At 44.3% G+C, this 14,249-nt stretch overlaps 1 protein-coding gene and 1 long non-coding RNA gene across 11 annotated transcripts in view; one reads left to right on the plus strand and one right to left on the minus strand.

Moving 5' to 3' along the window:
* The window catches only part of ST3GAL3 (ST3 beta-galactoside alpha-2,3-sialyltransferase 3), a 179,318-nt gene extending 169,911 nt beyond the window's left edge, over nucleotides 1-9,407 (minus strand). For 8 of the 10 annotated variants that reach the window (XR_014549472.1, XR_014549473.1, XR_014549474.1 and 5 more), the window contains exon 1: nucleotides 232-503. The gene's annotated coding sequence lies outside the window, so the exon portion shown is untranslated. Of the gene's footprint in view, nucleotides 1-231; nucleotides 504-9,183 lie in introns of those variants that run through there. The other 2 variants (XM_083619930.1, XM_083619929.1) reach the window with 2 other exon arrangements.
* The window catches only part of LOC310765208, a 133,351-nt gene that overhangs the window by 49,024 nt on the left and 70,078 nt on the right, over nucleotides 1-14,249 (plus strand). The gene's annotated exons all lie outside the window — the stretch shown is intronic.

A 14,249-nucleotide genomic window follows, 5' to 3' on the forward strand; every position in this document is an offset into this window, starting at 1 on the left:
GGCAAGGCAGGGTCCACGTGAGGTGGTGGTGGAGGAGGAGGAAGAAAAAGAGCAGGACGGGAGGGACGTAAATAAGAAAAAATCACTGCGGGGCGAGAGGTTGACCTGGGCAAAGAAAACACATTGGATGCAGAACTGAAGCGCTCGCTCGCTCGCTTCCTCCTCCTCCTCCTGCACCACCACCACTACCCCGGAACGGATACCGCCTCCCTCCGCCTCCCATCTCCTCACCAGAGCATCAGGGGGATCCCGGCCGCCCTTCCTCCGGGTTCGGGTTCTGGCTGCCCCGCCGCCCGCCATGCCGGGCCGGGCAGCGGCGGCAGTACTAGCCGGCCTCAGGGGCAGGAGGGGGGGCGTCGGTCACCAATCGCACAACAAGGCGGGACTTCCGATGGCCAATGGAGAAAGGCGAGGGGCATTCTCCACAAAGCGCTCAGCGACTGCGGGAGCGCGGGGGGCTCCCTGCCGCCCAATCAGAGGCAAGGAGGGTCCTCCACTCAAGCGTACCGAAGACGGAGGCCCTCAGCTGTCCAATCATGTGACGCGAGGAGCGGAGGGGGGCGAGGGCCGTCCAATCAGTGGGGCCGCATCCTTTTATTTTCCCTCTCCGGTTCTCCCCGCTCCCCCCTTTAACTCTAGGCGGGGCGTTAGATATCCTCTGTAGCCAATTGAGGAATAGCGTGGGAGGACCAGCGTCCTCTGCAGAGATTAGGAAGGGTCGGGGGGGCAGAATAATAAAGGTATGGACTGGAATCCCAGACACTGGGAAAGAGGGAAGGGAAGGAAGTCAGGAAGGGAGGAGAAGGGACCAGTCGTAGCACATCCGACCTATTGTAGGCTGATTGAGACGCTAGCCGCTAGGAGGAAAAATTCTCGTCCGAATGCGGCAATGCGTGTAGGCTTGTGCAAAATGCCAATGGCATCCGTGGGTGACCGGGGCCAGATAAAGCTTTTGCGAAGAGCACATCGCTGCTTGCAGGCAGCCTCGCTTCCCCACCCAACCCAAAGGTGGGTACCGTGGAAAAGTTAACTCGCCTTTGACCGTGGGGGATGGGGGTAGGGAGGCGGGCAAAGGGTTGATAATCCCACAGGCACCGAGAGGCTGTCCTGGGAAGCTGAAGCGCAGCATGTTGGAGTCAGGGCACGCTTCCCTTCCCCACCGCTCAATGGAAACTTCCCCTGGGATTCCCCGTAATCCCCACATGACATGCTAAAGAGAGCGGATGGTTAGTCTTGTTTGTACCTGATCCCGTGCGGAAAAGCAACAGCGGCAGCTCCCCCAGCTAAAGCAAGAGTAGGAGAGGGTTAAGGCGGCGGCAAGGCATGCCAGCGGAACTTCCGTCCTGCAAAATGCTAGTTTGGGTCCTCTCCAGGGGTGGGGGGGAAGGCTGTAGGGCAGAGCCTAAATATACAAAATGGAGCTGTAGAAGGGTAGGGGGAGATGTCTTTCAAGACATCTCCTCCTGGGGCTTGGATGTATTCTCTTCCTAAAACGATAAATAACATTATGCTCTGCTGCCAACTGCAGGTATCAGAAATATCATGCAAAATAAGGGCTGTTTTGGACGTGGCCTGTAAGTCCCTTAATAAACACACAGAAACAGCAGCAGCAGCCTGATTGAAAAGTAGAATTGCGGTGCAATGAGAACAAAGGTGCTCCCAAAGATAGATAATAAAAGTAAGATTCTCCATAGGGAGGGAGACAAACTACTTACCTGCATCTCAGCAAAATGAGATCCCTAAAAAGCTGAGACAAATAAAAATAACAGTCAATAAATAGACATAACCTAAGCCGTTACAGAAGCTTTTTAATAAGCCAAAATCCCTATAACAAAATCATGACTTCACCAGACACTTGAAATAATATAGTGAAGGAGCTTAACATTTCTCTCTTGGCAGGACATTCCATAGGGTGGGTGCTACATGGGGAAAAGCCCTAAGCCTAGCTGACACTACCTTCACCTCATTAGGCTGTAGGACCTGCAGCAGAGTCTCAGATGATGATTGCAACTTGTGGAGCAGAGAAGCCTGCTGAAAAAGCTAGTCCATGAGATACCTACGTCCCAATCCATTGAAAGCTTTGTGGCTAATACCAATATCCTGAATTGAACCTGGAAACTAATCAGCAGTCAGTGCAAATCGCACATGCTTGACATGATAAAATCAAATTGCTGGGCACCATCAGGATGTGTCTGGAGAAGTGTCTAAGAAATTTAATACATAAATGGAACACAATCCAGCCTAAAAGAAGCATATACAAAGTTTACTTGATATTAGAATGAGAGAAATCTGCTGTTTAAATCAGGCATTAAAGTCTTTAACATAGCCTGGAAAGTGCCCATAGAAATCATGCTTCCCGATTGCTTCCCAAAGGAAGGGGGTCCAGTGAATCATCTGGTCCAACTTTTGCCCTAGACCAGGATATTCTATACCTAATGCATTACCATTAAAGCATTAACTGAAGATTATTTAGCCGATACCTCCAATGTTCCCTCATCAGGTTTCTTACAGTTAGAAAGTCGATCCTAATGCTTCACATAAATTAACCCTTACATATTGCCCTTTTCTCGGAGTGAACAACTCTGCCTGAAAACTCATACTGTTTCCCTCAGTTTTCTTTTCTGGACTAAAAAAATGCATGATTTCTCCCACATTTCCTCAGATAATTTGCCTTCTGGATTCTTTGTCTCTCTTGTATCTCACTTCTAAATCCTTTCTAATGTCAGTTCAACGACTTTTGCAGTTGAATCTCCCATGAATGCTATGTGTCATTATTGCTTCTTCAGTCTTGGAAACAGCTGCTCTTTTAATACGTATGAATATAACATCAGCTTTTTATGACGCAACGTTAGGAATAAGGAAAGCTGCCTTATACTGATTCGGATCATTCGTTATCCAGCTCAGTGTTGCCCAACATGGCTCTTCAAGGTTTCAGGTAAGAGTCTTTTCCAACCCTAACTGGAGATGCCAGGGATTGAACCTGGAACTTTCCACATTATTATTGTGTAGCAACGTTGATCCATAAAACTACAGGTCATATTTTTACTACAGATCAGTCATTATTTTGCACATGACACAAGAAGACCAAGTGGACTTTGTTCAGCTTATGTTCAGCTTGGACTGATTGCCACCATTTAAAAAACCAATTGTATTTGGTATTTGCATATTTCTCATAAACACTTCAACATGTCCTCCTATCCCTGACATATGAAGACTACTTCACTAGATGATAAAATGTCAGGTGTTGTGTTTCCCTATCATAATTTTAAAAATAAGGACACAACAGAGGTGCCATCCCCTCCCCCCAATCATAATCATAAGCAATATGAAGAACTGGTGAAAATGAAGGGATTTGGATTTTCCTCTCAACTGTGTTAGCCCTGCCACCCTGCATTCAAGGAAATAATTCAATCCTCCAAGGATAATATGAACAGCGTATAAGGCAGTCCTCAAAGCCGACAGAACTAACCAAGAAATTGGCTCTAGAAATTGCATTAGTTTCTAAAGCTGCCTGAGATAACATATGGAAAGAGACTTAATCCACTAAACTCTGTTTGGATTAAATGAAACATTTCAACATTTCCTACTACAACAAATGGAAGAGGACTTTTGCTGCCAGCTTCCCATAGTCATCTCGTTGGCCACTGTGGGAGCAGAATGCTTGACAGTGGTCATCTGACTGAACGATCAGGGCTCTTCTCATGCTATTCACTTTTTTTTCCTTTTCAGGACATATCCAAGAGAGGAAGCAACATAACACCATTTCTTTTCACTCACAGCTCCACCTAAAGCATTCCAATGTATCATCAGTGCTCATCCTAGACAACGAGATACCCTTCTCATAGTGCTTGAGTAGAAGGTCTGTCCTTGCTTACAGATGGCTCCCTAATTTAAAACAGCTACTCTCACCAGCAACAATAGTCAACCAGACCCTGCAATAATACTATCCCAGGACCATGATAATAACAGTTACAACATCAAGGTGTCATTTGTCCACTCCTTGTCTGATTTGTTATAGGCTGTCACCTGCTGGAAATGCCCTGTGGGGGGGTGGGGTGGGAGTTAGACCCATTTCATGCTACCAAGTCTAACTAGGCCCAAATTTGTGAGAGGATAGGCATACTGTCCAACAGAACTAAGTACAAGACATTGAAATTAATAAAAGCAAACAAGATTTAGTGACAAAAGGTTTTGTTGAACCTAATTACTAATGAAATAAGATACTGGCAGCTGCTGGGTTGGCTTAACAGAGCTTAAACACCTTAACAAAGATACATGGTTCGTAAAGCAATTCTTTAGGAGAGACCTAGTCCCTGTGAAATAATGTGATAAAGTAGCCATGTTGGTCTGACGCAGTCAAAATAAATTAAAAAAATGTCCAGTAGTCCAGATCTGAAGAAGTGTGCATGCACACAAAAGCTTATACCTAGAACAAACTTAGTTGGTCTCTAAGGTGCTATTGGACAATTTTTAAAGTTTTTTATTTATTTCAGACCAACACGGCTACCTACCTGAATGTGATAAGGATTAGTATTATTCAGCACCTTCAGCTGAAGTCCACTTTAAGCAGTTGGGGCAAGCTATCACTATGTACAAGGTACAGAAACAACAAGAATCCAGTCGCGGCTCATCACAACAATCCCTCATCACACCCCACGCTGAGCACAAAAAACTAAATGGCCTCATCATGGCTGGATGCTGGAGGGTTCGACCACTCACCTCTTCTCCAGCCAACTGTGTTCACTCACAAACCACATGACCTCTGATATAGGCAATGACCTGCTTCTGACAAAAGGTGAGATTAGCTATTATCTAGGTAGTTAAGACAGACAGCGACAAGGTTCTCATTTGTTATTCAGCCTGTGTTTTGTCTCTCTGGAAACACAACTCCATGCTCTCAGGTGTCTTACCTGCTGGAAAGCCTCCACAACAAAATCGGATTTCCTGCCACAATGAATCTTGAGACAACTGAATCTTGTGTGCTCAAGATCAGTCTATGCAGGCAACCATCTAACTGCCACCTAGAAGATTAGGGCCATGATTACTGGGTGGTATTTAGGGCTTTAATGTGTTGTTTCACATTAAATGGTATTTTCAAACAGATGTCAAGCTGGATGTCGCTAAGAGGACATAAAAACTAGGAAGTAATTAAGTTTGATTAAACAACGTTATAATGTCGTACAGCTTCTCTGGGATTTACTGATGCTTTCAAGAAGAGAGCACATAAGAAAAACTCCAAGGTTTATTTGGCATGTGCAACTCTCCACTTCACCCTTTTCTCAGCAGGAATGTCCAGAACCAAGAAGAAAAAGAATCATCGCCATATTATCACCCTGCATAAAAGTGGAGAAGGAAATGGCTGCCCAAATAGGGAAGGGAAGGAAAATGGGGCAGAAGAGGAGAAGTAGGATAGAATTATAGGGACTTAACTCGGGGGAATCACCATTATCTGATCCCTTCCTTTTGCAAATCTAAAGTTTATAAATTTAAATTCACCTCTTTTATTTATAAAAGATGGGCTTAAGTTGGTCATAATTCGCAACTCTGCTTAATCTTTTGAGTCTATACTCCCTGTTCTAGGAACATATTTTGTTCTTTCAAATTGTTAAGTGTTAAAACAATTGTCTCTTATAAGATCTTGTTCTTTTATCTAGTACTTCTTTCTCTGAAAGCCTGCAATTGCTGTAATTGTGACAGGGGGTGATATGAGGGAGAAGTAGCAGTTGGAAAACAGCTCTGTTGTGTTTGCTTCTGAGTTGTACCCATCCCTGCTATTTCTCCTTGTTGAAACTGGTCAATTTGTGGGTTGCCTTGCCAATAGTCAGACAATAGCTTTGCATATTCAAAGGTTCATGCGCTGCTCACAGGACCAGCCCAGAGAGTGAAGTGATTGTGTTAGGTGGCAGAGGTGTGTGTTTGTGTGGCTGCCACTCAGCAGCTGCTGCTGCTGCTGCTGCTGCTGCTGCTGCTGCTGCTTCTTCTTCTTCTTCTTCTTCTTATTATTATTATTATTATTATTATTATTTATTTCTACCCTGCCCATCTGGCTGGGTCTCCCCAGCCACTCTGGGTGGCTTCCAACAAAAGATTAAAATAAAATACTATTATCTCTGTTGGAAGCAGAGTGCACCATGCATCCTGTCCTGCATCCCCTAACTAGCCTACTGCCCTCAAGCACAGTGGAGGACAATGTCCTGTTACCTGCACTGAAATAAGAGGGTGGGGAAGGTGCCGACATGTCCTTTGGGCAGCCAGTGGTCTTAGGTGTGCTGTGTTTGTTATCCTTAGTACTTCACAGCACATACAATGGTGAAAAGGGCACACACTTTCCTGCTATCAGAGAACTTTGCTTCTCTAAGCAGCTCTCTTCTTCTTCCCTCTCCTCTAAATCCATGTCTTATATATATTCTACTAAGCAAATAATTATTTTAAATGAGACAAAATTCCTGTGTTTCTTAAAGCCAGGAAGTTATGATCAACAGAATAGATAAAGGCACAGTGATGAATCAATCAATGTGCAAATAGGTTCCATTAATTTTCTCATCATATCTTGTTGCTAACTTAGTCTATTCCAGGTGTCTCTCAGAAAAGCATCCCAGCAGGAGCCTTTTAACTTAATGGAAGTAAGCAGAGGCTGCTCTGTGGGTGATAAGCCGAGTCCCATAGTTGTAATTGTTAACAAAATGTTAGAGAGCTCAGGTGCAGCCCTAGGGAGTAGCTATCCTTCTTTCTAACTAAGCTCAGCGAACTAAGTGGAAGAGGAAGTTCTGCTGATACTCAACTCTCTGACTCAGACTATGGCCAGATTTACAAAAAGGCCAATAAATGAACAATGCAGGCAGTACTCACACCTCTTTGGCACGCTGATCTAGCTCTTGGATTTCAGCAGCGATAATTCATCATCCATCATCCTCCGGAGTCTATTGTGCTAAATGAGTGGCTGTAGCCTACCTCTAGTCAGCCTCTCACTAACTCCAGCTTTCATCTGTCTAATTTTTTACTAGTTGATTTGTCCTTGCCCCATCACCCTCTGCTTTGTGTGCTTGATTAAGACTTATAGAAGTTTGCCACACTTCAGTGACATTTGGATGGGTTCCAAGAAAGGTATCGCTCAGCTTTGGAGGTTTTTTCTTTTGGACCAACACAGCTACCTTTGCTTTTTAGAACCCACTGTGACCCTGCAGGGGACCCTGGGACATGCCTCTCAGTTAATATGCAGCCTTAGTAGCCATAAAAATATCAGTATCTTAAATAATTGTCTGGGTTGTTTATGCAGTTGAGCCAGCCATGTATAATGATTCCATGAGAGAGGAGTCTTGCCTGAGTGATTCTGAGGTGAGTCAGTTCTTACGTCACATGGCCAACACTTTGTTGTGTATACATCAGTCTTTGTGACAATGAGCACTGGAAAGTGTGAAGCAAAAAGCCTGTAGATAATGCATACAGTGCGTGGCAGCTGTGGCTGGATTAGGGTTCCCTGGCAGAAGTCCACTACTCACCTCTTCCTTCACATGCTTCTCCTTCACACTTTGTGGTGTTTACAATGCAAACATTTGTACACATATAACAAATGCAATTGCCATGCATCATGCATTTACTGTAGGTGAAAGCTAGATTAGAAACACGGAGTTGTTGTTCAAACCAGATTTTTTTGGGTGTGGCTGTGTGCAAATTGAATCAGTGAGGAAGTGCTGAGAAAGGAAGCATTTACATCTTCCCCCATGTGTCCCCCCCCCCATGCCCAGTCTAAATCTATATACCCTTCCTCCCCCATTTGCCTCATGAGGGAAAGCATGCAGGTACATGTATCATGTTGCCTGTATTCTCCCCTCTCCCAGAACAAATAACAGCATTTTTGGAAATGTATTACTTAGATCAATACAAATGCATGTGTTTTTATATTGTAAACCGCCCTGTGATCTTCAGATGAAGGGCAATATGGAAATTTAAAGAATGTAATAATAGGCCCTCAGCCAGAAGATATAGAAGCATGATTAGTCGCACCAACAGGGTAAAGAATAGCTCCTATCCATGGGCTGTTAGGCTGCTGAATGAAAAGATAACAACAGAGCAACCGACTTTCGGGTTTGGTGGGTGTGCATCAGTAAACGACGAGAATTAAGACTAAGAGAGCTGAGTGGGGGTGCGCGCGTGTAATCTCACTGTATACAAGTTGTACAAGTGACAATAAAGTATTTCAATTTCAATCTGCCAGTGCCAAATCTCTGATCTGACCCAAACCCCCACAGCTCTTTTGAAGTTAAAATATATTTATACCCCCACATATCTTACTGGGTTGCCCCAGCCACTCTGTGCAGGTTCTAACATACAGTATATATAAACATAAAAGGATTGCCTTCAGACAGCTTGGGGGATCAGATAATGTCATACCCTCCAATGAAAATAGCGACATCCTAAGAAAAGTGGGACATTCTGGGATCAAATCAGGAACCAGGATGGCTTCTATAAATCAGGGACGTCCCTGGGAAATAGGGACACTTGGAGGGTCTGAAATTATCTAACTTAAATCAGCTGATTAGAGAATAACTGTTAGAACCTGTTGGAGATCAGAGAAAAGAATGTATTAGAACTCTCTTGCTTCTATGATTGGCTGTTTGCTTGGAAACTTTCAGGATGCAATTGGCCAGATTTAGCCATGATATTGTTTCTGCTCTGTATGATTGCATGAGTTCTTCCCACCCCACCCCCAGCTTCTTCCAAAAGCATTCATGCATTTTAAGAGTGCCAGCGCTTTCTAGGGTGGACTATTTCACACAGTGCTCTTTGTGATAGAACCTGTGACATTTTTAGGAATTTGAAACATGTTCACAGATAAGCCATCTGAATAGTATATCATGTGCTGATCTCTCACAAGCAGCAGCCCTGGCATATTTTCTGCATTCATTCAGATTCATTTCTCCAAATCTATTTCTATACACATCTAATCAGTTTGTTTTGCATTTGCTACCAGCTGTACAATACACCCACACCACAGTGCACCATATCCAGCTCTGAATATTATAAAAACACAACCAGATCTTGAACAGTGGCTTTTTTGACACTCCCCAAATCCCCTACAGTCAAGAGATATATTAATGGCAATGCTGTTCCTGCAGTGGAATCTCTCTTTTGCGGTCAGAGTTGCTTTTCAAATGAGAGTGCTCCCCCATCCCCAAATCCTACCTTGAATTGCTGAGCCCTGGCCTCACCTGGATTCCGAAGCATCTTCCTTAGCGACAGACTGCCAAAACTGCTTTGCCATTCTGAACTGCTGACTCTGAAAGGAGCTGATGGCTCAGGTTCCAAATTCTATGCTTGTTCACTAGCGGACCTAAAAATATCCCCGGGAGCAGGATGACTGAATTCATGCAACAGCATCTGTTATCCTGGCACCTCTTCAGAGAGTAAAAGCTGAACTGTCAATCTGCAACAGAGTAATCAGCCCCCAAAAGAACCTCCTTTCTCTCCCACCCCTAGGGCAGGCGAATACTCCAGCATAGGCTGCATACACCTGCTACAGGAGGGAAGAGTCTATGGAGAGATTTGTCCTTCAGTATTGTTTTATTGTTTTTAATATTCAGTTGGAAGCCACCTAGAGTGGCTGGGGAAACCCAGCCTGATGGGCAGGGTATAAATAATAAATTATTATTATTATTATTATCAGTGGAGCAAGTCACTCAGACATGTTGCAAAAGGCAGGTTTTTGCCTAGAGTACAAATGTACAAAGGTATAATGCATGTATAAATGTGTGGAGATCAGCAACAGCAAAACATGTACAAGGCATATGAATTGTTTACATTGCTATCTGCAGAACGCCTGGTGGTGTTGCTATTGCCCCTTGGCAGGAAAGAGTATCTTTCAGGTGGAGGTGTTTGCCTATAGTAATGGATAGACTGTTGGTAGATAGCTGGTGACTCATGCAAAAGAAAACCTTTGTCTTCACATCCCTTCACTTAGCACCGTGTCTCCTGGGCGCATGCTTCATGTTCCATAATGTTAAAGCACAGGGGGCCAAGCATTACGTCCATGTCTAATTAGCTGGTCCACCACTGCTATTACATTTTAGTCCTGGCTGCATGGATATTTGGGGAGGGAAACAGAGTGAGGAGGGGACAACACTGGGCAGTTGCCTAGCAACAGGAACATCTCATTTTTGGCAGTGCACCTGCTTGGTCAGAAATGGCATGTGATGAAGTGCTTAGCAGCACACAAGACTTCTGACATCTCACACAAAAGACACAGGATACTGCAGGGATGTCTAATGCAAAGGATTCTGTGACATCCTGCTATTTAGCACTAGAATAATAATAATAATAATAATAATAATAATAATAATAATAATAATAATAATATGTTATTTATACCCCGCCCATCTGGCTGGGCTTCCCCAGCCACTCTGGGCGGCTTCCAAAAGAATATTAAAATACTGTGATACATCAAACATTAAAAGCTTCCCTAAACAGGGCTGCCTTCAGATGTCTTCTAAAAGTCTGGTAGTTGTTGTTCTGGTAGAAGGTGTGCTAGTCAACTAGTAATAACACCAGGACAACTTTTGACCTGGCCAGTACTGTGCCTGTAAGCTCAGACATTCTGCTTTCATCTGGCCACCACCTCTCCCCCGTGTTACATGGACAGGGGTTCAAGGGGCCTCTGGAGTGCTAAGGTCAGTTCATGCTGAGTGCCTGCTAGATTAAAAGTGGCACTATATGGTACCACATCAGACCTACCAAGCACCCTGCAGTGTGACATGATGCCCCACTGATGCAGGCAGCAAATCATGAACATTCCTACCTTGATTTATAAATCCACCCAGCCCATAATTTATCCAGCATTTTAGTTCTTATGGTGCAGAATTTAATGGTATGGAATATTTGCAGCCTACACAATCAAAGTCATCCTTTTAGGATATTGGAGTTGATACAAATTCTGTCCCAGCACAGGAAGGCAAGGTCTGCAAGGTTTCTTCTTCTTCAGCAGTTTCACTATTCCATCCACCACGATCTTGAGAAGTAGTCCTGGCAAAAGGCCTCACAAAAGGGTAGTGGGAGTGAGCATTCAATCTGCCAAGTACTCCTTCCCTAAGAGACATACAAGAAGGCTCACAGCTAATTAAATTGTTTTGTACTCCAATCTGCCTGCCTGCGCTCCACCACTCCCCCCTCCCATACAGGCACAGAGCTCTGGCAGAGCAATGTTGCTATGGGACAATGCCCTCGGAGTCTTCAGGGCATTAACTGCTGGCAAGCAGCCTTCCCTGAGGTCTCCTGTGAATCACCACAATTCTCAAGGAACAGCTTGCAAGTAAGCCCACTTCTTATTACGTCCCTGAGCTGAGACCAGACAGGTAACCCAAGAGTGTCTGCAAGCAGCAGAGCATTCATGGCGTAGATTAGAAAGCAAATGAATGCTAACAGTTCCCCACAAACACTGTTTGCTGCTGAGGGACTCACTGGGCTCTGGGACTCTTTCATCAGCACACAACATATGAAGGTACCCAGGGTGACTTCCTTTATTTATATACCACTTGCATGCCAAAATAGCTCCTGAATCCATTACTATCCACACTTTAGGGAAATGCAGTTTCATAAGTCTGCTTAACCCAAGGTAGCTGCCACACCAGCCAATATTGTGTTGTGGTTAAAGAATTGGGCTAGGAACTGGGTTCAAATCTCCACTCAACCATGAAACTCACTGTGTGACCTTGGGCCAATCGCTGCCTTCAGTTTATCGTACCTCACAGAACTGTTGTGAGGATTAAGTGAGGAGAGAGAGAACCATGTACGTCATCTTGAGATCTTTAGAGAAAAAGGTGGGCTACAAATGCAATGACTAATAAATATTGTAAAGAATATATCCAAATAGCATAGCACAAGCTGTACTGAATCTTAGTGGGAGGCCAGAGTTACTAGGGTAGAAGAGAAATCTTAAAATGAAGACATTCAGAGAAGTAAAAAACAAAACAAAACAAAAAACCAGGCATAGTATACAGAGAAAAATTCCCTTCTTCCATGATGGAAATGGTTGTGGGGAGAAGGAAAAATGCTGCTGTGAGCCTGGTCTCCATAGAGCTGCATTTCCCATTCCCCAATACTCCTGTTATCTCCGCTAAGCCAAAGCAAGAGACAACACAGGGAGACACTGAAACTCTTTACAAGTCCACAGAGCTAGAGCATCTTCCCTGACTCTCTTCTGGGTGATGTGAGCACTGCAGAAACTTGCTCAGGCTTGCTTCCCATATGTGTTGCCATTCCTTATCATTCGGTAGCTATTCATGCTACACAGCACCCAACTAGTTTAATCACATCAGCATTTTGGTAAACAGTGGTTACCCTTTCTTCAACCTTGTTCAATGAAAACTTCATGCTTCCCCATCCATATATTATTTTCATTAGAGAGTAAGGGTAGTAGCTCTGGTGAAAGTCACACTGTGCTCCTTCTGGGGCAGTGTGTCTGCCTCTGGTCCTCATCCTGCCCTCAGCCCTCACCTGTGCCTCCTAGAAGCTGTCAGCATGCGACAGCGGCCACACACACCAGGAACAGCTTCGACTGGCTGGCTGAACCAGGCGTGGGTAGCCAATGGGTCTCAAACCCACAGTGTGGACTTCCCCTGCATGTGAAGACAGGCTGCAACAGATTGAGTGGATGAGACCAATAGTACGTCCAGCGGTCAAAAAGGTGGTTTCTGCACATGCTGTAGTTGGAAATGAGAGGCAGGTGGGGCTTGTCAACCTGGGAAAGTAACCCATCTAGGAGAAGCAAAACTCGGATCTTATTCAGGACTACTACACATACATACACACACACACACACACACAGAGAGAGAGAGAGAGAGAGAGAGAGAGAGAGGGAGAGAAATTGTATCCCCCACCTCAGCCCCAAGACCCATATGAAACCACAGGGCAGTTGTGTCTAGCTATGCTAGAAGCTATTAACAAATAGAGTACAGACTCTTGCTTTTTTAAAAAAATTAAACCATTATTGGCTTTTTTAAAATGTTGATTTTTATTACATTGTGTGTTTCAATTTGAACTCAAAAGGTATTATTAAAGCACCACCTCAAAAGGTATTATTAAAGCACCACAGAGCAGTTGCCAAAAATATAGAGAGAGCATGCATGACAGGAAGGATTGGGAAAGCAGAATCTTTCTTTGATATTTGTATCTGGCCCCCAAATATTTGCACTTCAGCTCCTCATGCTGCATTGCCTCCAGTTAATTGCTAGCAGCCCAGTGACCCATTTCCCAAACTGTCCACACTCACCAGTTTGAGGAATTTACTATTTATTTGCTTTTGTTGCAAACTGGCAGGTTATTTATTTCTAAACTGGCCTGCTCTGAGAGTATAGAGGACATTTAAAGGAGAGATTTGAAAACAATGGAAGTGAAAGAGCTGGGGCTTCTCCAGACCACTCCTCACATCCTGTTCTATGTCTGAGTGTCTACTTAAGAAGAAACACCGAAGAGATGAGTGCAGTTTTAAAAGATCTCACCTCAACTGTAGTGAGCAGAGTTCTCTCCTTCCCAGCCCTGAGCTCCCCTTGCACCTCCTGTTGGCTTTTCCTCATACTTCCGTAGTACAAGCACAGAGAGCTACTGTGCTTGCCTCAATCCAGCCCTGTCTGGGCCTCACACACAAGCTGAGAGGACAAGCCTGACCTTATGTTCATACCCTGGGCAAGTGGCAGGCAGATGCTGTCTTTATGTAGTGACAGCTCCTAGGCCTCCTGCCAGTTCTCGCTGTGTTCTACAAGGAGCAGAAAAGGCAGCCCCAGAGCAGGAGTATACCCTGGGCAAGATGATAAAACCTTCCATCCTTGCAGCCCTCCTGTTTCTTTAATAATGTCTAGTAATGTCTAGTCATCGGCCCAGTCCCTGTGGAGATTTGGCATGAATGAGGCCAGAGAGGATAAAAACAAAGTGTAGGAAAGATTTATACATAGAAAGATTTAACACACCATACACCAGTTCTTAATTAGAAGAGGGAAGTCACTGACAGACATCTTCCACATAAGTCATGTGCCAGAAATGAGTTCTCTAGGACAGACAGAAGATCTAGACTGCATTAGCAGCAGGTACTGCAACAGGTAAGCTTCGCCCCTAAACCTTTCTGAAAAATGGGTTGAATTTAATGTAGCTAGATCCATGGTATTTCAGCCAAGCGCTTCTGTGACAAACTCATCCCGAAGAGTAGAAGTCACTGGGAGCAGGCTTCAGGTGTTAAACAACCCTTGCTCACACCTAAATCATTT

This window comes from Podarcis filfolensis, assembly GCF_964270895.1.
Source record: "Podarcis filfolensis genome assembly, chromosome: 6".
In the NCBI taxonomy this organism is placed as follows: domain Eukaryota; kingdom Metazoa; phylum Chordata; class Lepidosauria; order Squamata; family Lacertidae; genus Podarcis; species Podarcis filfolensis.